At 35.7% G+C, this 26,972-nt stretch overlaps 1 protein-coding gene across 5 annotated transcripts in view; it reads right to left on the reverse strand.

Moving 5' to 3' along the window:
• Window positions 1-26,972, reverse strand: part of LRRC7 (leucine rich repeat containing 7) — a 544,610-nt gene that overhangs the window by 322,506 nt on the left and 195,132 nt on the right. The gene's annotated exons all lie outside the window — the stretch shown is intronic.

Raw genomic sequence — 26,972 nt, forward strand, 5'->3', positions numbered from 1 at the left:
GCTGTGTCCCCACCCAAATCTCATCTTGTAGCTCCCATAATTCCCATGTGTTGTTAGAGGGACCCAGTGGGAGATAATTAAATCATAGTCTTTCCTGTGTTGTTTTTGTGATTGAATAAATCTCAAAAGATCTGATGGTTTTAAAAAGGGGAGTTTCCCTGCACAAGCTCTTCTCTTGTCTGCCAGCATGTGAGATGTGCCTTTTACCTTCCACCATGATTGTGAGGACTCCTCAGTCATGTGGAACCATAAGTCCAATAAACATTTTCTTTTGTAAATTATCCAGTCTTGTGTATGTCTTTATCAGCAGCATGAAAATAGACTAATACAGGCAGGAAGGGAAAGAAGAAAAAATAAGAGGGATGAAAAAGAAGAAAAAAAGGAAAGGAAGGGAAAGAATGAAGGACAGATAGGAATAGCAAAGGAATGAAGGGAGAGAGGGAAGGAAAGGAAGAAGGAGGAAAAAAATAATAAAAAGAAAGAGAGAGAGAAAAAAAGTCTTCTAGGAATTGCCAACCACAAGCCTGACCTCTCTTGTGTTAGAGACTGGAATTCACAGTATCTATGGGGCTTCTTTAAACCCACTTGAGAGTCACAAGTGGTCCTGTGTTCGTATTGCCCCAAGTGCCAGGTAGAAGCATACACAAGTCTCCCCTAAGGAATTCAACTTTAAATTCAGGCCTTTGTCTCACAGATAACATTGCAAAAAACATAACATAATTTAACAAAATCACTAAATATATAGTAAAATTGACTCGAGTGAGATGTTACAGAAAAACAAAGAATCAAGCCTGCAAATGGTGGATATAATAGAATTATGAAACATAAAATGTAAAATAAATGCATTTAATATGTTTAAAGAAAGAAAAGTAGGATTTAAAAGACTGCCTAAATGATGTGGAGGACAGGGTAAGAAGGTCTTTTTGGAATTTTGGGAAACCATAGAAAATAAAATGAGTGAGTTAGTGGAGGAATTTCAGAATTGTTGGAAGGCACTCATATTCAGATTGAGCAAGCCCAACAAATTCTAAGCAAGATAAATAAAAAAGGAATCTATATCTAGACTTACATGAAGTTGCAGAGTATCAAAGGTAATAGATCTTAAAGTTTGTCAAGGAAAGATTATTTTCAAAAGCTCAAAAATTAGGGCTGTCTTCTCAACAACAAGTAAAGCAGTAATTCATTAGATGTCATCTCTGAAGAATTGAGAGTAAATAATCTTATATTTACAGTTATCTTTTTTAATAAAGGAAAAATAAGTTTTTCAGACAAAAATAGACTTTACTATGGAGAGACCACTGAAGCCACTGTGAAAGAATATTTTTTAGTAAGGAAAAAAATATGACCAAGAAGAGAGGTCAGAGCAGCGAGGAAGAATATTAATTAAAAACAAGAACAAAAAATACGTGGTTACACCTAAACATTGACTACATACAACAGTAACAAAATGGATAATTGTTGGATTAAAAAATAAATGCAGAACTAAAGTTCTGAACAACAAAAGCATGTATAGAAAGATAAAAATATTTGGATTACAAACATTTTCAGATTTTTTCATTGTTTGGGAGGAAGGCAAAGATACTGATTAACTTTAGATCAAAGTTAAATATTCATGTTAAGTTAAAGTGATATGTTTACATTTCTAGAATAACAAATTAAAAAAATAGAATTAAAGTGTATGATTTCTAGTTGATAGAGACAAAATAAATGGAATGAGATAAAGAAGCAGAAAAGACTTTAATAAATATAATGAAAAAAGACTCAGAAGTAGCAACACAGATAAAAATAAAGAATAGAGTGAAGTACATTAATACAAATGCATCCATAATTGCCTTCAGTAAATGTGGATTAATTTCTCCAATTAAGAAACAGACTGTCAGAGTGAATTAAAATTAAAAACAAGCAATTTCTATGATGTTTAACAGTGGTGCACCCAAAACTTGACGTAAAGTTGTAAAACTGTCAAAATTAACAGCTTTACAACTGTTAATTTTACACAGCAAAAATTAAAAAGTTAAAAAGAAATTTTACACAGCAATACCGATTTAAAGCAAAATACATTACTAGAGAGAGAGTGACCACAAAGTGATAATCAGTTCACCAGTAATGTATAACAATTACAAATTTATCTAGTATAGTAGCATTAATATATTTAAAGGAAAATGTGACGGATCTTCAAGGAGATACTATAAAACTTATCATAGCAGGGTAGTTTAACACATTTTTCAATAATTGACTCAAAAACAGACAAAAAATACAAAAAGCTATAGAAGAACTAATGGCTACAATTAATGAGCTTGTTCTATAGGACACACTACAACACTGAGCTCAACTACTACACAGTATTTTTAAAAAATGCATATAAAAATTTACAATTAATCGTGTGCTAGACATAAAAGAAGTCTCAACAAACACCAAAGAATTCATAACAAAAAGACCATATCCTTAGTCAATAATAAATTAAATTAAAAATTTGTAACTAAAAATAACTTTAAAAACATTTATATTGTGTTCTATATTTACAAGATAAAATTTAATAATTCATGCACCAAAAAATAAATGATAATGGAGATTACAAAACAATTAAACACTAAAATGTTACATAACAGAAATGCCACGATATAGCTAGAATAATAGGTGGTAAATGTGTAGCCTTAAATGCTTACATTAGAGAAGACAAAAGGCTGAAAATGAGTGAGTTAAGCATGCAACTTAGGAAAATTTACAACAAAAGGCAGCAGAATAGACCCAAAGGATGTAGAAGGGAGACAGTAGTTGAGAAAGGAGCCCTTCACAACAATCTATGGAACAAGGAGGACACAGGAACTGAAGCAAGCAGCAAACTGTGAGCATCTCAAGGAGAGGAACCATGTCTTTTGTGAGTCATTGTATTTCTTTTATTATTGTTTGTGTCCTTTAAAATGTCTTATTGTGAAATACACATACCTAAGACATATGTAATATTTGTTTTTTAAAATTATAATAAAACTACGACCTATATTTCTCAATCCAGTTGAAGAAAGTTCACCTATGCTCCTCTCTATCATATCCCTTTGTCTTCTACCCATCACCACGGAGAGGCAACCAATTTCTTGAATTTTATTTTACCAATTCCCTCACTTTTGTCTATTTTTTTTACAACAGGTTTTACAACAGGTTTAATAAGCCTAAATTTTTACAACAGGTTTAATAATCCTAAAATTATATATTGTTTGGATTTGTGTGTTTATCTTTATATGGATGGAGTAATACTGTATGTTTCCACCTGCAACTTTCCTTTTTCATTTGATATTATGTTATTAATAGGATTCAATGTTGATGTAGAAAATGTATTCATTCACTTTCACTGCTTTATGTTTCATATAACGCAACTTTCTTATACATTCTATTATTCATGGCTTTTGGGTTCTTTCTAATTTTTTTTAACATGAGAAATGCTGCTGCAAATATTCTAAAATACATCTGCTAGTCCACATACACAAAAGTTGGATAATAAAATTATTTTTCTTCTAAATGTTTTAATGCTTTGATTTGAACTATCTGAAATTTATTTTTGAGAATGATGTGAAGTAAGGATTTATTCTTTTCCCCCTTGTAGATGACCAGTTATTCCAGTATCTTTTTTTTTTTTTTTTTTCTTTTTTGAGGTAGGAGTCTAGCTCTGTCGCCCAGGCTGGAGTGCAGTGACATGATCTTGACTCACTGCAACCTCCTCCTTCCAGGTTCTAGCAATTCTCCAGCCTCAGCCTCCCAGGTAGCTGGGATTACTGGTGCTTGCCACCGCTCCTGGCTAATTTTTTGTATTTTTAGTAGAGACAGGGTTTTGCCATGTTGCTGTTCTTGAACCCTTGACCTCAGGTGATCTGCCTGTCTCGGCCTCCCAAAGTGCTGGGATTACAGTTGTGAGCCACTGCGACTGTCTTCCAGTATCATTTTTTAAAAACTTCATTATTTCTCCACTGGTTTGCAAGACAACCTTTTTGAATATCTGATTTCCACTTAAGTGTCGGTTAGTTTCTGGACTTTCTATTTCTAGCCTACTGCTCTATTTGTCTATCCCTCTCTCACTCTAGCTGGGTCACCAGAATTCTATGGCTTCGATTTGTGCTTTTCTTAAAAAATGGGAAAGAAATGTGAGAGAATGCTTGGAGAAGGAAGAAACATTTCAACCATGTTTAGAGAGAGGGGGAGTGTTCTGAGTGGAAGGTGGCGATGGGGAGGTAGGGAAGATTGGAAAGTGCAGAGAAGCCCAAGAGGCTGTACGTGAAAGAAAGGCTCAGAAGCATATTCAGAATGGCAACAATAACAAAAAAGCAAGTGACTGTATTCTAAGCTGTCTGGAGAGGAAAGAAAAATGAGGGTTTTAGTCAGAATATAAAAGGCTGTAAGGGTCTGAGCTTTATCCTGTAGGAAGTGTTTGGACGGTCATTGTTCACAATTTTGAGTTAGCCTTTTAGTTGCTATCTCCAGAAAAATGTTTATGAGAACACGCATATGCGCATGTGCACGCATCCACTCACACAAATACACACATTTGCAACCAATTTCAGGGAACTTGCAAACCACCTGAAGCCCAGGCATGGATCTGTGGGCTAGGTTAATGTTAACTGAGAAAGGAAATGGTTGAATGTTCCTTCTAAAAAAGCAAATGTGATTAGGTCCATCTCCTCCTCATAATTTTTCAGTAGTTGTCTGCTCTCTTCAGGACAGTCCAAATTCCTTAATGTGGCTTCCAAGGCTCTTCGTCTCTCCAATTTCTCATCTTGCCATTTCTCTTTTTCCCTGTCCCTTCTCCATCCATAGCTCTCCTCTGCTGTCCTGCATTACCACATCTCCAGCCACACTCAGCAGCTGTGTTTCTGCACCTGCTGTACTCTGCCTTGACTTTACAAATGCCAGTCTCCAACTGGAGCTCTTTACCACTCTACCCTATCCCACCTCCCTTCTACTCTCTTGTTCAAGTTCCAGGTCACAGATTAAGACCTGTTTGCATGCACCTGCATACTTTTTAACGTTCTGTACGTTTATACCTATTGAAACATGGATGTCTGAGTTTTGTGATTACAAGATTGAAGTGTAGTTTCTCCAGTTCCTGTAGCATGGAAAGTGTGGAACACAATTCTTGGCACATTGTACCTTCTCAGTAAATGGTTATTCTTTCATGAATATTCTGTGTAGGAGAGTGGCATAATAGCAAGATAGTCACCATTTTTTTGTATGTCTATTACATAGGTGCAAGTGACTAAACTACACTTTGATTATATTGTCTCTACTTACAACAATGTTGTAAAGAAGGTATTGCTATCCTTATTTTGTAGATGAGAAAACTCAGGAGGTAACTTTTACAAGGTCACATTGCTAGCAAGTGCCAGAGCTAAGATTCAAAATCAGTTCTGTGTGGGTACAAAGCCATTTCTTTCTTTCTTTTCTTTTTTTCTTTCTTTTTTTTTTCTTCTTTTTTTTGAGACAGAGTCTTGTTCTGTCTCCCAAGCTGGAGTGCAGTGGCATGATCTCAGCTCACTGCAACCTCCACCTCCCAGGTTCAAGCAATTCTCCTGCCTCAGCCTGCTGAGTAACTGGGATTACAGTCGTGCACCACCACATCCGGCTAGTGTTTTTACATTTTTGGTACAGACAGGATTTCACCATGTCGGCCAGGCTGGCCTCGAACTCCTGACCTCAAGTGATCCACCTGCCTTCACCTCCTAAAGTGCTGGGATTACAGGCGTGAGCCACCGTGCCAGGCCACAAAGCCATTTCTATAGTAGCACACTATCGCCTCTGAATGATCAGATCTGAGCTTTGGAAAGATAACGGTGAGAATTGACAACAGTCTCTCCCAGGCTTCCTGGGAGGGAAGAGTGGATAAGACAAGGAACCAGTGAGCCCTCACAAAGGCCGCAGGCCCCAGGAGAATTACAGAAGACTGACTCAACAACTATCTACTGACAGAGATGAGCATAGCGTAAATATGAGTACATGTTATAGCACTTTGGGGTTAGCAAAGTGCCATATAAATGAAAAAATCATAACTTGGATTAGCATTTTATTAATATCTTTATACTCATGCATGCAAAATTAAGAACATAATAAAAATGGCATAAATGTAGATGACTATATCTATATCTCAAACATAGTTTAGTTTCTTAGAAAAAATAAAATAAGCTGTATAGTTTTCACCACAAATACAAAAGTATTAGTTGTATGCAAACTTTCAAAAGATAAATCCTTTTCCTGAAAAGCTTTATATTAAATCATAAATATTCAGTGAGAGGTTTATTGATGCTATATGTAGGCACATGTAGACTTCACCAGGGAAAAGAAATGATTGTCTAATGAGTTGGCCTCATTCAATGGCTGGTTTCTTAGAAGTTCTTCCTCTGAATCCCTTTAAAGATGTTCAGTTCATTTGAAAGTTGTTTCAAAGAAATAATTATATTGTGCATATTATAATACAATGTTTTAAAATTCTTTCATTTACAACAAGTGTTAATAATTTTTTTTGTTAGAAAAGAGCCAACTCTAAGTAATAAGAGAGCAAAAATGGTTTTATATATATACTTGGTGAAATTGTAAACTTCCAATTGTGACATCATTTACCCTTCCTTTCCCTCCTTCTTTTCTCTTTCCCCCTATCTCTCCTTTTCCCTTTCTTCCTCCCTTCTATCCTTTCCCTTCCCCCTAGACTGCTTTTGTTCAGTGAGCACCTCTTGAACATCTACTCAGTGACAGGAACAGTGCCAGGATTCAAAGATTAATAACAAAGAATCCCCTTCCTCATGCATACAGCTAACTAATGGTTATAAATAAAATTAAAGGTAATAACTACTATAACAGAGAGAGGGCTTTGCAAAGAACATTTTATTCCCAAAGAAATATCCCTAGACTTTTTTCTTGATGTAGAGATTTTAAATATGTGGAATTGTGTGCTTTTAAAAACTCTTCTACGCTACTCTCCCACACTAACATCCACTCCTTAAATATTCATACACTGTGAATATCACGGAAGTGACTTACTCAGATTTTTGTTTTTGAGAAACAACTGGCACCTATGAGCAGACAGGCAAGTGGGAGATTAGAAAACATCCAGATGAAAAATAATGAGTCTTCACTAAAGCACTGTTAGTAGAAGTGAGCAGAGTGACACAGCTAAGAGGAGATATCATTAAGAGCTGGTGTCAGCAGTGCATGGGCAAAGAAGAGATTTTGTAGTCAAACAAGACTTTAGGGTCTCTAGTAGTAGTGATGGTGTAGGATTGGTGGGGCAGATATAGCGCTGGACAAGCGCTGGCAGTATCAAATAAGATTGGAGCTATAGGAAAAGGGAACAATTATAGTCCTTTCTAGTACATTTTAGCAATGTTGAACATACTGCGGAGAAGAGCTGTTTTTATTTCCTGCAGAAAGATGGTGACTACAGTAGATACCCAGGCATTTTATCCTAGAAAACAATAAATATCACTGCTGTTGTTCTTAAAATACAGATCTTTTAAACAACAATGTGTACAAAGATGTTGAATCATTTTTCCCTTTGGAAGACCAAGGTTATTTTAACATTCGTTATTATCTTAGAAGGAAGGGAATATATCTGTTTTATTGGAATAACGGCTGTTGCTTTGAATGTGCAAGACATAGCACATTGCCATACCTACTCTATTCAATAAAAATTTGCATTAAAATATTTAAATGAAAGTGTTATTTAACTTGCATATCCTTGATTACTTTATGTGATGGTAGCAAGCTAATAATACCCAGAATGAAATAGAAAAATGTGAAAGCTGAACTTAAAAGCATAGCTTTAAGTGTTTTTAATTTCAACCCAGTTTCATCGCTTCTGTGTATTTGGGGTAAATTCCTGATATCTCTATTAAGCTAAAGACAAAGGATATGTGTGTATGAGTATGCTTGTTCATAGGTGTGCCTTTGAAGAGGGGTTCCTTTTGTTGCTTTTTTAGTAATTATTGGTTGGTAAAAGTTTTGTTAGTTGACATGTAAAAAATACTGGCTTTGTCTATAGAGGGTAATCAATGTGGTATGTGAACAATTAGGCTGAATGGTATCAATCTAGAGTTCTACACTAGTGTTAGCTGGTTTGTATATGTATCTGTACATATACACACACACACATATATGTACAGATACATATATATACACACACATACACACATATATATGTGCATATACGTATATATTGTTTTGCCCTTCTATGCCCTGATCAGTTGTGAGTGACAAAAGGCTAACTTTGCTGACTAGCTCTACTGAGGTTAGTGAGCCAGAGAGAAGATGGCTCATGGTATAACTGGAGTTTTTTTCTCCACTGGTAGTGATAATAAGTAGATTATAAACTTTGGAAACAGATAGACCAGGATTTGAATTCTGACTCCATTCATACTTAGCCACATTATTGAGCTAGTACCATGTTCTCTAAGGTTCCATTTCTAATCTGAAAACCCAACTAGATTGTGCTCTAGTCTTGTCTTCAGCAATGCACTTCTGCCAGGTGGACCTCCCTGACTTCCAAACAAAGCAGGATTGGTTGTTTCTCTACTGTGTTTTCATGTACTTTTGCATATATATTTCTATAACCCACTGTTACAAAATTATAAGTATTTATGCAATAAATACTTAGTGAGAAGCTAGCTTTGGACAAAACATTGCAATAGTTCCCATGGAAACAAAGATTAAATAGACATAGTTCAGTATTCTGGTAGGGGAGGCGGACACACATTAGTGTCTTTCTTCTTCACCCTTGTTTCCCTGGAACAGAGTAAGCATTCAATAAATATATATATATAGAATGAATAATTGCCATAGGTTTGGCAAGCACAACTATGGAACATAGTAATATGGAGGCACAGAGGAGAGTGGAACAAATGTGCCAGGGAGTGAATAATGAAGGCTGTGGGAGGAAGTGACAGTTGAGATGAATCAAAGTAGCGTGCCAGGCAGAGGAAACAGCATGAACCTACAGGCAAGAAAAAGCTTTGTGTTTCAGGAACACTTCCTAACAGAGTGGAAGAAGGAAGAGATTGCAGAAATAGGCTGTAGCCAGACTATAGAGGCCTCAGGTCAGCATTCCATGCTAAGCTGTGTGGTTTTTTCCCCTGAAGTTAGAGAAGAGACAGGTAACTTCCTTAACTTAGGTTACAGTCTGGTCATATTTATATTTGGAATGGGTCACTATTGGCTGTGTGCGAAATAGAATGGAGGAAAAGGCTGATTTAAGATAACACTAAGGAGATGATTCCATTAGTCAGCTGTGAGATGTAGGTCTGACAAAGGCTCCAGTCATAGGGTGGAGAGGTGAGATAGATTTAAGAGATATTTAGGTAACAAAATCTTAGCTGTTGATTTGATGTGGAAGCTGAACAAATAGAAAGAGTAAATGATGACTATCTTGGTAACCAAACTGAATGGACAGTCACCAACTGAAACAAGGAATACAGGACAGAAGACAGGTTTCAAGGTGTGGAATTATACTTGTTGAGTGTGAATATTCAAGTAAGTCCAGCAAGCATGTACCAATTTGAAGATTGAGAGACTGGGATGAGCTGGCATTGTAGATTTGTGAATCTTCACCGTGGCTCTGAGAATATGAGAACAGATGAAGGCGATAACCCAGAGAGAACAGAAGATCAAGGAGCTTTCGCCTCTGCTCCCCTGAAGTTGGCATTGTAAAAGACACAAATGACACTGTATTGCCTGGTCTAATGTATTATACAGTTCTTGCCTTTCTTGGCCTCCCTATTCTGTTTAACGATGTCATCCCTCCCTTCTGAGAACACTCCACTCTGATATCCCTGACTTCATTCTTCTAAAAAGAGCTCCTCCTGATGTGGGCAACCCGCATACCCTGCCTCTGTGGGCCCTGGCTCTGCCCCATTCCTCTCAAGTGTTAGGGTTCCTCTGTAGGCTGGTGGCAGTGTTCCACTGGTGATGACAGAAGCAAATGTCATTAATGTTAATGAATAAACATATACTACAAGCTTTTATCAGTTAGCTCTTAATTATTGAGGGCTCTTGGTAGAAAGCAAAATTCAATCCTATTTAAGGTCACTCACACACAGGACAGACTCCATTGAAAGCCATGGGAAATTCACTGTAAAGAATCTCAAAAAATAGGAAACAAACCTTTAATTCACCCACTTAAAATTTAAAGAAAACAGAAAACTTAACTGTCTGAGCAATAAATATCAAACCCACACACCCACACAGACCCACACCAAAATGAAAAATCAATAGCAAGTTAGTGAGGTTGCATTGTTACCAGGAAAGCAAGAAGCAGTAAATATCACACGCAGGCACACACCCGCCCCGCTCACACACACCCACACACACCCCCACACACCCCAAAATGAAAAATCAATAGCAAGGCGGTGAGGTTGCATTATTACCAGGAAACGGAGAAGCAGTAAAATGGTTCTAAAGAAAGAGGTAGAATGTTGATTTTTGCTTTAATCTCTGACTAGTTGAGACTTAACTCACTTAGTGCTATTTCAGGTTCGTTATGGAAACAACAAATTGCCTCTACGCATAGAAGGGATACATATCTCTAGGATTTTATTAAAAATTTATTTCCACATACATTTTGGAAGAAAAAGTATCTGCAAAAGATTTGTGTCATTGCATATCACTGTTAATTTGGAATAGAAGATAACTTCCTTTCTGGAAAGTGCAACTATCATTTCTCATTTTATAGGGAGAGGCCAGCTTTTTTGTATTCTTTACTGTATTGCAGCTCATAGCATTTACTGCCATTTGTTGAAAGATTATGTTTTGCAGACACCATACTCACATTTTACATATATTATGTTATATAATATATAACAGTGAAGAAGAATTACCACAAGGTCAGTAGATGATAAAAATAAGATATGAGTAAGACAGTTTTTCAAGGTAGATGCTATTTTCTCCAGTTTACTTAGGAGAGAAACTGAGGCTAAGAACCTTCCCCAAGCTGGGATTCAAACTTAAGTCTGACCAACTCTAAGACTTTAGTGGTTTTCCCTACCCCAGACATTTCACTTTGGGCTGCCCTTTGTCTCCGTAATGAGAGGCTCTATTGGGATTTTGGAGCTGACCTTTGAAATTAAATAATACTAGCTAGAAGGCAATAAGGATGAGCTTACATTATTCATATCCTTTGCTTCTTTTCTTTCCCATCATTTCTCACAATCTGGGGAACTGCTCATTATCTCTGAAGTCTAGTCCAAGGTCTCTTAAACTTTTCTGCCACAGTATCTCTAACAACAGAATACAGTAAATATGATTTCTCTTCACAATTCAGATGAATTTTGCATTTGATTCTGTAACATATTTATGGTTTTCTCTTAGAAATCATTTAATTAATTGTCATTATAGAAAGATGCAGTACATATTTCCTATAGTAGATCCTGACTCCTGGCCTTATATAGCTCTCCTAATTTTTGAAAGCAAATGTCCGTATATGAATTTTACATTTGACTAGAAGTCAGTTCTATGCAAGGTCAGCTTCATAATCTCTGTGAAGTAATCCTACATTTCTGTAACAAGTTAAGAGTGACCTGACTTTCTAAGAGTGCCTGGTCAAGAACTGGATCTCAAAGTGGTTCTAAATCAGAGAGGGCATTCTATTAATGTGGCAGTTTGGACTCACTTCTAGAATGAAATCTGCCTTTTGGACTTGATAGGGGATTAATTCTCTAGAGTATAACAAACCGTCAAGTCACACACTAAGAATTAAGCTGGAAATGAATAATATTAAAACATGCAATAACCAAGTAACAACTATTAAAAGAAGTAGTGAAAACAATAGATAGCAGAAATTGACACATCTGAAATTACATTTTTACTTTTTACCACATTTAATTTGCACAAATCATGTTTTATAATATACTGCGTTCTGGACATATATTTTTATTAGTGTGGCTTTTATAAGACACATTGATAAATCATTTTCAGAAGGAAGTGCTATTATATTGTCAGATTTGGTTAGCTCTACCGAATGACTAATCCCTGTGTTTTTCTCTTCTAGTTCAATTCTCTTTTCCTCTTAAAATTTTTTAAAATAAAAATATCTCAGTTCTTTCTCCCCTTCTTCACATCCCACAGTCGCTCTTGTAGAGTTAGTTGCTTTCAACTCTTTTAGCTATTACTTCTTGTATTTTCTTCTATATTTCTAAAGATGTGCATGTATTTCTTTGTCTTTTTCTATCAATTGTAGAGATTGTGTATTTATTTCATATTATGGCATTTGAAAAATCATATCATCTCTCACCACCAAAGCCACCACCAGTCTTTTTGCCAATCTTCCAGCATACTTACATCCAAATCTTCAGTTAAATCAGCGGTAAATGCTGACATTAATAAGTGGACTTGTACCCTGTGTTTACTTTACTCATAAAAGTTTTTTAAAACATAAATGTAATATCTATACTTAAAGTATGTAACATGATGTTACAGAATACACATAGATACCAAAAAGGCTACTGTAGTGAAGCAAATTAACATATAAATCACCTCACTTTGTTTCTGTGGCAAGAGTAGCTAAAATCTACTCATTAAGCATGAATTTCATATACAGTACAATTTTATTATCTATAGTCTTCATGCTATACATTAGATTTATAGATTTGTTCATCCTATGTATATGCTACTCATAAAATTTTTTTTGTTCCAGAAGTTGCTTCATTTTTTAGCTTGTTTTTTTCTATACATTTATCCTTAATTTCCTCCAAATGCTCAAAAAGCTCTGTCAAATGCCAGGCAATTATATTTCTAAACGTAAAGCACATCAGATAAATTGCTAGGTCTACATTTTTTTCTAGAGCAATTCATTCCTGTGCCCTGTATAGCTGGCTGCAGCATGGGAAGATTGCTCTCTCAAGGTAATGTACAGCTGGTTTTGTAAGATATTCCTTTACTGCTCTTCTGAACTGGGCTCTGGTCCCTGGATTCTATGCCTTCCATCTTTTTGCTTACCCAGATATTCTGTGGCAGAAACCTAGGAGTCACCTGTGACTCCTTCCTCCAATATCAAGATGCTCCTTCCCCCAATATCAAGATGGCCAATCCAGTAAAGTTTGCCTTCTAAAAACCTCTCCAAACTCTGTCCTTCAAATCCATCCTCAGGATCACCATCCTGGGCCAGGCCATTTTTTTTAAGGGATCAGGTGTCACTCTGTCTCTCAGGCTGTAGAGGTGTGGTCATAGCTTACTGCAGTCTTGAACTCTTGGGCTTAAGCGATCCTCCTGCCTCAGCCTCCCTAGCAGCAGGGATAACAAGTCTAAGCCACCATGCCCAGCTCTATTTTCTAGCTGTATAACCTTTAGTACATTCTTTAACCTCACTGTGCTTTAAGATCCTTAAATTTAGTGAAGATAACAAAACCTATTGGGCAGGGTTGTTCTGAGGACAGAAAAGCTATTGCACATGAAGTGCTTAGCACAGAGCAGATGATCAATAAACTTTTGTTGCATTTCCTGCCTTCTTAGCAGTTCATCTGTCTTCTCAGTTTTTTCTGGTCCAGGCAGATAAGACAATATATAAGACTTTAGGAGAACTTGCCTTTGATATCTGTTTCTCAACTAACCACCACTTTAAGAGGAAACTTTACAAAATACAGTTAATTTATACATTTAAGGCCCTCAATTCATTTTATAAGTAATATTCCTCTTTAATCCCAAATTTCATGTACCCCACTCTCTCACCTTCTTGGCACATTGTAAGATTGTCACTTCCCATCCTTTCAGCTCACAGCATTTCTTTCACACATTGGAACCTCTACAGTTTGAACCAAACTTCAGTGTCATTATATCCCTCAAGTCCTGCCAACCATCATCATCTGCACCCATATTTTCTTCTTTCTCTTTCATTACAGTGAATGAAGTATGTCTATTCCTCCCCTTCACACGTTCTGAGGATCTCCTATACTTTTGCCTTCAGGACTTTGCTCCTATAATTATTCCATCAATTTTCTGCAGCTAGTTTCTCCCCCTTTCTTCTTATTTAATTCTAGTCATGAACAAATGTGCCTTCATGTCACTGATCTTAAAACAAAACAAAATGTATTTTGACCTCATACACTTCTCTAGCTGGTCCCATTGTTCTGCTTTCCCTAACAACAAAACATTTTAAATAGAGATGTTTATATTCACCATTGTCTTTTTAATCTACTTCAATCAGGTTTTCACTGTACTACTCTTATTAAGGTCACCAACGACTTCCATACTAGCAAATACAATGGTCTCTCCTCTATCCTCTTAGCCAATCTCTCAGTTTATACTCCCTCTTTTAAAACACTGTCTGTTCTTTTCCTGTCTTTCATGACAATATAAGTTTTCTTCCTATATCCTCAAAAACTCTTCTTTCCTTGTTTTCCTCCTCTATCAATAGCAACTCTTTCTAAATTTCCTTTCTGGTCCTAATCTACCTCCCAAATCCATTTCATTATCAAATTTTGTTAACTTTGCCTACAAAACATAGTCTGAAATTCTTCTCCTTTTCTTCACTATCGTCAGTCTAGTTGAAGCCACCAACCTCTCACCTGTACAACTGCAATAGCCTCTAATCTCTTTTTCTCTGCTCTTGACTTGCTACAATGTATTTTCACTGCAACCAGAGTGGTATTTTTAAAATATAAGTAATTTCATGTCACTGTTTCTCTTAGAATTCTTCAGTGTCCCTTCACGTCACTTAGAATAAAATCTTAAGACCATTGCTAGCTTATCTGAACTTGTATGATTTAGCCCCACTCTTCTCCTGCAACCTCTCCCACCTACCTCTCTTGTGGCGCCTTGTAGCACTCTTCCCCCTCATTCTTTACACACCCTCCCTTTTCCTGTCCTGTAAATATGCCACACTCCTTACTTTAGAGTGTCCCTTTTGCCTAGAATATTCTTTCTCAGATCTTGCATGATCTTGCCTGGTTGACCCCTCCCTGTCATTCAGAACTCAACACAAAAGATCATTTTTTAGGCATTTACTGCACTTTCCACCTCAAATACCCTCTCAAAAATTCCCCTTCTTTATTTTATTTTATTTTATTTTTTATTTATTTAGAGATGGAGTTTCTCTCTTGTTGCCCAGGCTGGAATGCAGTGGTGTGATTTCAGCTCACTGCAACCTCCACCTCCCGGGTTCAAGTGATTCTCCTGCCTCAGCCTCCTGAATAGCTGGCATTACAGGCACCGCCATCATGCCTGGCTAATTTTTTGTATTTTTAGTAGAGACGGGGTTTCATCATGTTGGCCAGGCTGGTCTTGAACTCCTGACCTCAGGTGATCTGCCATCCTTGGCCTCCCAAAGTGCCGGGATTGCAGGCGTGAGCCACCGTGCCCAGCCCCCTGCTTTATTTTCATAATGGCGTTTTCCATCACCTAACGCTTTTATTTTAAATTGTCGATTTACATGCTCCTTTTGCAGCAAGGTAGATTTTGTGAGAATAGAAACTTGTTGATCTTCCTCAATAATATATCTCTGGCACTTAGAACAATGCTTGCACATAATTGGTAACCAAGAAATGTTTGCTGAGTGAATGAACAAATCAATTGATATATTTTACCTAAAATCTTGAGGTTTTCTTGATATAATTTCTCAAAAATTGGCAGAAAAAATCAGCAAATTTGTTGTCGAATCAGATTTTAATGAGATTTGATATTTGGGTAAAGGTTAGAAATAAATGATGGCATGTGTAAGCCATCTTACTCATTGTAAACTTGTAGAAGATTGTCAGTTTCTCATTGACTCACATAATTAAGAGTTGCTGACACTACACATTTTTAAATAATAAAAGATTTTAAGCAAAAGCAAAAATCTGAGTAAACAAAAATTGTTTACTATTTTCCACATTCAAACTATGTTTTTGCTAATCTGTCCTTCATCTCACTCTTCCTTAGGGCTTTAGAGAGTTTATCTACATTATTTATTTACTGAAATTGAAAAATAATTGCAAGTAAAGAACATATATGAAAAAAAGATGCTTTAGGAAAGAGATTAAGCAGAGTCAAATTTTGATCATTTATATATCACATATGCATATATATGAGATACTTTTGTCCTGGATGTAGTTTTATATATTCAGAAAAATTGTATACATTTGGCGTTGGGGGACAAAATCAAGCAATCTTGTTAGTTATAGGTTCTCATATTTCTGGAAACATTAATCAAAGAGTGGATACAAGACTTAGGTCAGGTGAATCTAAGTTTTCTACTGGAGGATAGAATCATGCACAAAATCATTGGTGAGAAAGTGAGGCATTTTAAAAGGTCGTTTTTTAAAACCTTTTTTCAAACCTAGGATCTAAGGAGAGCCCTCCATAGATATATGTGGGGCTACTCATGCCAAGGCTACAGAAAACTCCTTGTTTATGAAAGACAAACTCTTAAGGGAATTAGTGTTAACATGAAATTTTAAAATAGGGCAACTTTATTAAACAAGTGGCAATTTTTTGTTCTACATTTGCAAGCTTAGGCTGTGTTAAATCTCGAGCAACGCATTTCATATTCTCAATCATGACCATTGTTTAAGCAGCAATTATAGTGATACAAGTATTTTTTTCATTTCAAAAGATTCCTTTTTAAGTAGGAGGAAAAAATAAAATAATCAATGATCATTCAAGTTTTGATCAACTACAATCACAACTATGAAATAGCATTTCAAAATTTGTCACCCTAAGATCTTTCTTCCATGGCTCCTTTGATCTCATTAGACCTCTCACAAAATAAATAAGTGTCCTTGTTTTCAAATAATTTTACTTAAAGTTTTAAGAAAAACATGGCCTTGAACTAATACATCTTAAGTTGTAAAATATCAGTGAATGAAAAGAAGCATCAATAAAATTGAAAGCATATGATATGTAAAATATTAGAGAATGCTTTATTTTTGCTTATTTTGCTTCATCAGACATCCATTCCCCTTATTCCATTAGAACCTTCATCTTCCTTTTAATGACATCCCTCATTGTACATTGTGGAGGCAGCAGGAATTTGAATCTTGAGCAACTGTCATGGTTACATGGGAGTCTTTGTAAATTGACATCCTCAGAAGATCAGCATTGTGTGGCCCAGACCATCACTGCTATGTAAATTCTGAGCAGCAGTCTAGAACTTTCTTGGCTCCTGTCCCTTTTCCATGTAAAGTTCTGTAGGCTCCTATTAATTCTAAGAGCCTGGATATATTTCCAGTAAATGTTCATCTTTACCTAAAATGGCCAGTTGGTTTTTCTGGCCTACAATATAAAAGTAACTGATGCAGCTGTAAATCCATATTAAATAGTAATCTATAGCCACTGGTTAAGCAACTAAAAGAGCTTTCTGTTATTTTAGTGTTAGATTCATCTTTATTTTAAATATGCAAAGCAACTTCATTAAATGACTCTTATTTCTTATTAAAATTAGTCATTTCTCTTAACTCAACAGTTATACATGTTAAATATCCCTTATACTTGGAACCAGAGTGTTTTGGATTTCAATTTTTTTTTTCAGATTTTGGAATACTTGTGTATACATAATGAGATATCTTGGGGATGGGACCAGTCTAAACACAAAATTCATTTATGCTTCATATACACTTTATACACATAACCTGAATGTAATTTTATACAATACTTTAAATAACTTTTGTACATGAAACTAAGTTTTGACTATGTTTTGACGGTGACCTGTCATATGAGATCAGGTGTGAAATTTTCTAATTGTAATATTATGTATGTGCTCAAAAAGTTTCAGATTTTGGAGCATTTCAGATTTCAGATTTTCAGATTAGAGATGCTCAATCTGTAGATTACTTTGCTGTTTTTAAATTACTTTCACATACTTTATGTTATTTGATCATCACCACAATTGTAGGAGATGAGGAAGAACAAACCTAGATGAGCAACTACTGCAAATGAAGATGCTAAGGCTCAAAGGAGTTAAACAATGTCTGAAGTCACATGACTAACTAGTGGCAGAACTTGTGTTAAACTGAGGTCCTTTCTTACCAGAATTGTTTACATTGTACTATAGTACATCTGTGATAATAACTGGTAACTATAGTTACTATGCTGTTTGTCAGAATGCTTCCTTCTACTGTTGGTTATTTTTTTCTATTTAAAAAGAAGCTTATACTAGTGAATCACAAAATATTGTTTGGAAAGAATTTTACAAAACCTATTCAACCCCACATCCCCAAACATAAAAGCATGTTCCATGACATCTGACCTTTGACGGCTATTAGACTCAAACAGCACATTCCTTTATTTGAGCAAACATTATGTGACAGCTCTAATTTATATGGATACAAGTACTCAGAGTTTGAGAGGAAGGAAAAATGCAAAGAGTGTGTTGTATTAGGTCCTGCCTTATGGAGGAATCACATAAACTATCCCATATCACCCCAACTCCCAGGATCAGCATCAAAAATGTAAAAACTGCTACATGAGAGTTTTATTTTCTGTGTTTTACACATATGCAGATATACTCCAACTTTCCCCTTCCTTCCTCACCTATGGCCACTGTCAAAGCTCTTATTCCTTGTAAAATAATAGACAGCATATCAGAGGGAGATATTTACAGAGATGTTTTATGGCAATGATAAAGTAGTTAGGCAGTGTCTTAATACTGGTTAACACAATCAAGTTGTATGAGACATCTCTTAGAGACACAATGAGGCTTAAAATTTTGTCCAGGCTGAATAAGTGGTGGTGATAGTGGGTGTTATTTTGTATAAGTTAATGGGGAAATGCTTCTCCAATGATGTTTCAGCAGATATCTGAAGGAAGCAAAGGAGCGAGCCATGGTTCAGAGCAAGCCTGGCAGTGGAAAGACCCAGGGTAAAGTCTCCCAGGAGAAAGCCTGCTTGGCATTTATGTGCCCAAACTGCTCGAGCATAATTGTCAGAGCCCATTTGCCATTCATGAACATGGAGCTCTAACTTGGAGTGTCTCAGATGCATTTTTGTTGTTCATTTATTTTCTAAAGAGTTGGGGAGGATTTCTGCTATTTCATGGGCCAGTGACTGAAGCCAGCCCATGACAAAATTTTCACCAGCCTGAAACATACCTTTGTGATAAGTCCCTGACTACTTTATATTGAATGATCGGTGTTTCAGCTACACAGCCCAGCATGAGTGGCCGGCATGGAGTAGTGAGCACCATGCAGCTGTCTTCCTGCAGCCCTCACCTGGATCTGGCTTCTTAATGTCGGTTTATTTTTTCCCCTCACCTGGGGCAAGCAACTGTAGGTATATGGAGGCTGTTTTTTTTCTAGCATCTTTCAGCTTACTGACAATATTCAATATTGAGTGTAATATTGTTAAAAATGTGCCTTCATTTTCACTACATACTTTTATGAAATTGAATTTCAACCAGCACCTAATTAAAACAAAATACTGGATTGGCCAGGAACAGTGGCTGATGTCTACAAATCCAGCACTTGGTGAGGCTGACGCAGAAGGATCACTTGAGGCTAGGAGTTTCAGACCAGCTTGGGCAATGTACGTAACAAAGAACATAATACCACTTCTCTATAAAAAATTATCTGGGCATGGTGGCACACACCTGTAGTCCTAGATACTCAGGAGGCTGAGGAGGTAGGATCACTTGAGCCCAGGAGTTCAAGGGTGCAGTAAGCTATGACTGTGTCACTCACTGAACATGCCAGACTGTGCGACGGAGTGAGATTCTTGTCTCTTAAAAAATAAACAAATAAAAATAAAAAAACAAAACCCTAAATACTGGAGGAAGTTGGATATTAGAGTTCAACTTTATGTATACGAAAGACTGTAAAGCTCCAAACTGATGGATTTGTATTAAGAAAATAGTTACAAATATGTGTAATAGAAAAATAACATCTTATAACAAATTTTCTGTATTTATAAAAGTGTTATATTCTATTTTTTTAAATGACATATGGTATATTCATACAAAGGAACATTATTTGTCAATAAAAAGGAATGAAATACTGACACACGCTACGGCATGGATGAACCCTGAAAACGTTATGCTCAGTGAAAAGACAGTCACAAAAGGACCCTGCTATGTAATTCCGTTTATATGAAATTTCTGAAATAGGCAAATTGATGGAGAAATAAGTTGCCAGGGGTGAGGAGAAGCAGGGAACATGGAGTGACTGCTAATAGATATGGGCGGTTTCTCAAAGGGTGATGAAAATGTTCTAGAATTAGACAGTGATGACGGCTGTGCAATTCTGTGAAAATAACAACTGAATTTGTAAAAATGAATTTGATGGAATGTAAATTACATCTCGACAAAACTTTTAAGAAAAAAGACAGTGTAGGTTTACTGCCTATTTTTTCTTGTAGAAGGATGCCATTTGTTTTGTGCTTATGATTGTTATATACATTTGGGTGTGAAAGCATTTACAATTAAATAATAAAAGTCATATATGAGTGTTTTAAAAATGTTTACTTAGCAAAAGAAAGAGAATGTCAGTCCCCACAGTTTGCTGGATTTTCAGTCCAGAAGCCTGGGATCAACTGATCTGCGTCATGCTGAGGTAAAAGCAGCATCGAATGAAGACACCATCAATGTGCCTCCAGGAAATGAGTAAGTTTTAAGAATACATAGCTTGGTTTTCCTGCTAATTTGTTTAAAATATCTGTAGAACTTTTCTACATCTCACCAATGTTTTATCCACTCTGTTTTATGGCACTCTGACAGGAAGCAAGAACTTCATCCTTCAGACACAAAATAGTTAATGTGTGATCTCTATAAGTGAAATGAGCAAGACCTCAAATCTCACATGTCTTAGAGGATTGAAAATATCTAGAATTAGCTTTGAAAGTGCTACACAGTAAATTGCTCTCTTTGTCTCCTGTTCATTAGAGCAAATAGGTTTTATAAGTTATAGAAACCTAGATCAAAATCAGTTGCAATGTTAACATTCCTCTCACCCATGGAGAGATATTTTGGCTTCATGAGCATAATAAAATTTCCCAATTTTGCCTCTGTATGCAAAGTTGTCATGACTGGTGGGGGAAACACAAATAACTTCTAGGCAAGTTCTAGTAGTGAGTTTATACTATCATTTCACTTTTTAAGGTTTAATATTTTTTTCTCTGCAATTGTCTTTTTCCTTTCTAAGGAATTTTTTTTTGTCTGTTGATTTTAACTCACTTCTTGGAAGGATGACTCTTAAATATCTGTCTCCAACTATGACTCCTCTCCTGAGTTTGATTACATTTTATATATTGCTTTTTGGCGTTCTTTCACTTGGATAAATATTTTTATTCGAGAAAGCAATATTTAAAACCAAGCCAACAACTGCAATCTGTGCAGAAGAAACTAAGTATGATGGTTAGGAGTCTAGATAGCATGTCTTTGAAAAATAGTCAAGAGAAGTTGGAAACTTGTCTTAGAAAAGAGAACCATTAAGCAAAGTACATGAATTTTTAAAAATATTTGAAGGATCAAGGCAGTGACGATGGATGCATAGTTTCTTGTTGAGTGAAGGCATACCTTAACAATCTTGGTATCACCCTGAGCTCCTAGCCAAGTGTTGAATGGATAGATAGATGGATGGAAATAGGGAAACATCATTAGCATATTACAGAGTTTTCTAAAAATTAGAACTTTCCAGTAACATAATGGTCTATCCTTTAAATTATTGATTTTTTTCCATTACTAAAAATGTTCATGAAGAGCTTGGGTGGCCATTGCAAGAGAAACAATAAGCATATGATTCTGCATTGGATGGAAAGTTGAACTACTTGTTAGGATGGACTCGTGAAGAGCAGTGGTCCCTGCCAGCACTAATGGACAGAAAGCAAAATTTCTGTTCAGTTATCCACTGAGATTCTGATCTGTTTTTACTGCAGCATAACCTCTCCTTTCCTTTTTTTTTTTTTTTTTTTGAGACAGAGTCTTGCTCTGTCGCCCAGGCTGGAGTGCAGTGGCCGGATCTCAGCTCACTGCAAGCTCCGCCTCCCGGGTTTACGCCATTCTCCTGCCTCAGCCTCCGGAGTAGCTGGGACTACAGGCGCCCGCCACCTCGCCCAGCTAGTTTTTTTTTTTTGTATTTTTTAGTAGAGACGGGGTTTCACCGTGTTAGCCAAGATGGTCTCGATCTCCTGACCTCGTGATCCGCCCGTCTCGGCCTCCCAAAGTGCTAGGATTACAGGCTGGAGCCACGGCGCCCGGCCTCTCCTTTCCTAATATGTAGTCTTTGGTAATAATTTTGGATAGGACTCAAACATGCCATGTGGCCTAAGGAAAGTCAATTAAATTTTCCTTTTGGATTTACTTATTAGTAAAAATTGAGGACTAAATTAATTAATCTCCAGGGTTGCTTCTAATAAAAATAATGTAATATTGTTATTGTGTGAGTCAAGAAAATTATCTCGGAAAGTAGCGGTATTATCATAAATAGGTTGATGTAGTTGTGTAGGGTCAGAACCCTATCATGTTTTATGGACCAGGGAATGTTTTCCTAGAAGATGTCTTTGAAGATTTCAGATAAAGAGAAAGTCATGCCACAATATTTTTTGTGGACTAGTCAACACCTAGAACTATCCTGAGATGTTATATAATCTTCCTTTTGTTTGATTTAGGGTAACTTAACATGGAAATCTTATTTCAGCTGTGATAGAATAATAAATATCAATTATTGAATATTTTTCTATTCCGGGTATGCCAATGACATCATCTTGCCTAGTTATCTATCTATCTATCTATCTATCTATCTATCTATCTATCTATCTACCTATCTATCCACCTACCCACCCACAGGAGACAGTGTCATTACTTCCCCAGTTTTACTAATGAAGAAACAGGTTTCCAGGAAAAATACTTTTCTAGCCAAATACCAATGCTAGGATATAATTCCAGATTTGTCTGGGTCAAGAGCTCTGGTTCTTGATCTCTAAAATATTTTTGGAGGGGGTTGTAAACTTTTAAGCCAAGAAAATGTTGAAAGTATGGTGCTTAAAATTTAGTCCCATTTCTTTTACATGTGGTTAAATTGATTTTGTCTACCAAATTCACCCTCCAGGTCTTTCAATTTAGTCATATGTTGGCTTTTCCAAAATTAATTATAATCTCTTTTTTAAAGTTCTTCAATTTCAAGAAGTTTTTTGGCAGTTTTTCTCTTTATTGCTTTTTTCAAATTTGCCATCCCACTCTACTTCATATATAATATGCACCTGTTATGGTCTATTACTCTGTCTATAATTTTAAGTTCCTAATTCAAAATAACAAGCAAAACAGCACTAAATTATAAGCTGTGTGGGTTTCTATCACTGTGTGAAAGGCATGTCATTTTGTATTTTTACCTTTCATTACAGAAAATTAAGACACACAGATTGAACTATTCCTAATCAAAATACTTCCTGTTCTTTCATATCTATTCTTGTATCTTTTCTGACACATTCTTGGTATATCTTCCCTAATGCCTTTTACCTTGACTTTTTGTTCTCTACCCATTGTGTTATATAACATCTTATAGTAGAGATTCATGACCAATTATAATATTCTCTGTGTACAATATCAGAAAGCAAAGAATAAATATATATATTAAAGGTAATTCTTACTATGATGTAATATCAAGAATAAAAATGGCTATCTTATTACTCAACAAATCTGAATAACAACTCAAAGAAAGCCATAAAATAAAATGGCAGACAAAAATAATGTATTTAATCTAACTTTAAAGATTTAAATCCTTAAAGAGCTCAATGCTCTGCCTATAGGTCATTAAGAACTTTATTTATTTATTTTTTATTTTGAGTCATTTCTCCTCCTGAAATAATTATTTTTTAGCAGTTTCTTTATAGTGCACATTAAGGTTATCTCTGCAACAGCTGTTTTACCCTTTCCACCCCTTCCCCTTGTACTGCTACCAGCAGCCACAGCTCTACAGAGGTGACCCATTATTATTTAGCCCAATTACAGTAATCCCAGTTTTCTTATAGTAGCTTATTCTGTGCTCAAATAGCAAAGGAATTACATCAGCAGGAAACATGAGACACAATTAATGCCAATGAGATCTGCAGACAAATTAGTTGAAGAATTTTAGGGGAGACAATTTTTGTCCTTTTCAGAAAGAGTTTTAAGGAGTCAGATATTTCTGTTTTTGGATGCTGTGGAGGTGAACTCTAGAACTCCTACAGCCATTCTGCTACCATGAGAAAAGTCAGCCTCAGAATAAATTTATTCCTGCCAAGGTGAATAGGAACACACCAGTTCTGATTACTGTGCTGAGATGGGCCTTCCACTTACAAGAGCCAATCAAACCTATGTCTTTGTAAAGTCAGTTTGCATTGGGTTTTCTGTTACTTGAAATACATATAATGAACTCTGATACATTATTCCTTTCATTTTTGTATTTCTTATTTTTTTTCCAATGATGCACAAATACATCTATGTATTGTTTGGATCATACCTCAATATCAGATCATTTAGATCATATTTTAATATATCAGATACTTTAAGGGAAACTAGCTTACAAGGCTGTTTTATGAAAGTAAAAAAAATTCAACCTTGAAACTCACAGAAACCTTAAAAGATGTATGTAAAACTTCTTTGAAATATATAAGGCAGGTCAATGATAAGGATAATAAATTCTCCTTAACTATAATACACTGGTAAGATATATTAACTCTTTGGTGTACTTATATTATCTTTAATTATCGTTAGTCAGTTATTTGAACTAACCAAACAGACAAAATATCTTAAAACTTCTCTTCCAAGCCTACCTAGGATCCTAGTGAGTTCCTTGATGTATAAGACTTTTCAGTGGAATTATCTTATCAATGTGTTAATTCAAACAATACTATGTGACTTTCAAGAACTTTCATAACCGGAGTCCTCCCCAACTCTCCCTACATATTGCCCGCATCTACATCCATGCACCTGCAGCTCCAGACTCTTCACAATTCTGCTCCCTTTAATTCTTGATGCATCTTAAATTTTGCATCTGTGCTTTTTGGTCAAGTTCTTCCCTTACTTCTCCAAATATGGGGCTCGTCTCTATACATAAGCTCTACAGTGGTACTTGGCTCTTTGGCTCTTGTTGTACATCACTGAGCACTTGCCTCTAATGCTTCAGTTTTTCTCTGTAATTAGGTTGTCAGATCCGGAAGGGCAGAGATTGAGATTTATTTCTCTTGTAAACCCCCTAAAGCTTCAAGTACTGTGTAGTAGAACAGATATTAAATAAATACTTGCTTGATAAATTAATCATGTTTTTACTACTTATCTTACACAATTTGTTGCATAGAAATGGAAAAAGATTTAAATGACCACATTGGCCTAGAGTTGCTAGATTTAGCAAATAAAATTACCGGATGACAAGCTAAATTTGAATATCATGTAAATATATATACACACACACACACACACACTCACACATATATATTTTTTTTAGTGTAAATGTATCCCATGCAAAATTTGGGACATAATTTTACAAAAATGTTGTCTGTTTCTGAATTTAAAAGTAAAATATAACTAAGTGTCCTCTATTTTTTTCTGGCAATCCTGATTAGCCTTACCTAGAAACCCCCCATCCCCCATGCCTATTTTCCTAAATTAGAGTGGGTTACCACGTTTCTGACTTATTCAATCTTATATACTTTTGCTAATCAAGTCCTATGGCATATGAAGTTTTCTACATTGTCCTATCAATCAGAGACAACATAGACTTAGTATCTAGTATGTGAAATTCATCATGACTGCCCATGTACCGGGAAACAGAGATGAATACGGTGCCATCTTTGCCCTCAAGTAGTTCCTCATCTGGTAGAACAGACAGTCCATTCAGTACAGGCTTTACTTCAAGTGCAATCCTAGTGTGAATACATGTAGTCAATAATATTTTTATAGGCCTGACCTACCCCTAAAATGTATACTATACCTGTTTATAGTGTCATCTAAGGAAATATCCCAGACAGACGACACCATACACAGGTTGTCAAAAATGAAGTATATTGGTTTTGAAGTACATATCAAATAGATCTTAACTTTGAAGTATTATGTAAACAGCATAATTTTTAATTCTACACTTGATCTTAGCCAAAAGGCCAATAAGAGATAATTTATAATTCTAAGTAAAAATAATTACTCATAATTTATTTTGATCAGCATATTGAAATATCAGATTCTGATAATTAATTTCAAGTTTTTATTGTGGAAGATTCTTTTCTTGATTACTGGATATTTAATATACATTTTTACTTTTTGTCATAAGCAACAGAAATTGAGTGCATGACGTTTGTTTCCCTTCTCAGCCATGTAAACCCTTCATAGGCAAATACCATGCTCACTACTTAATCTGGGTTACTTACTTAGGTGACTATTAGGAACCCTGGATTTAGATTTTTAACCTCTCTGCTGTGTGGCCTTGGTCTGCTTTAGCTAATCTCTTATCATCCAGTCTTTTCTGCGATAAGGAATAAGGTCACAGGAGACCTGGTTTTCTTCCATGGCCCAATGCCATAATGGCAGTGTGTGTGCGCAGGTGTGCACTTGTGTGTGTGTGTGTGTGTGTGTATGTGCACAAAGTTTGATAGTTTCAAATTCCTAGTAAACTTTTTACTAGTTATATGCCACATACATCCAGTGCTACTTGTAATAATCAAATATTTTAGATATAGGTACAAAAACATGTTTTTCATAATAGTATTAATGTGTGTAAAAGCATTTCTTAGACTTAGAGCATACAATTCAAGGTTGTAATACAATGTCACCTTAATATACAACATACAAATTTTCAGTTCTGGAGTAGTGTCATATTATTCCTTTGTTTCTAAACATAAACTATTGATCTCAACCCTCTACTCTATATTTTTACAGAGGTCATTTTAAATGAAGATAATGAGGCATAATCCATCAAATGGTGATTTCTATAGAGTTCAATTTATTATTAACAGAGGCCTGTGAAATCATAAATGGAGTAATATTAAAAGGTGATGAGAATATTGGGCGAAGTTATATCAATTTCAATGGCTTGTCAGTTACCTAGATAGGAGCCCATAGTTAACATTATCATCATAATAAAG

The sequence above is a fragment of the Piliocolobus tephrosceles genome, chromosome 1, assembly GCF_002776525.5.
Source record: "Piliocolobus tephrosceles isolate RC106 chromosome 1, ASM277652v3, whole genome shotgun sequence".
Taxonomy (NCBI): domain Eukaryota; kingdom Metazoa; phylum Chordata; class Mammalia; order Primates; family Cercopithecidae; genus Piliocolobus; species Piliocolobus tephrosceles.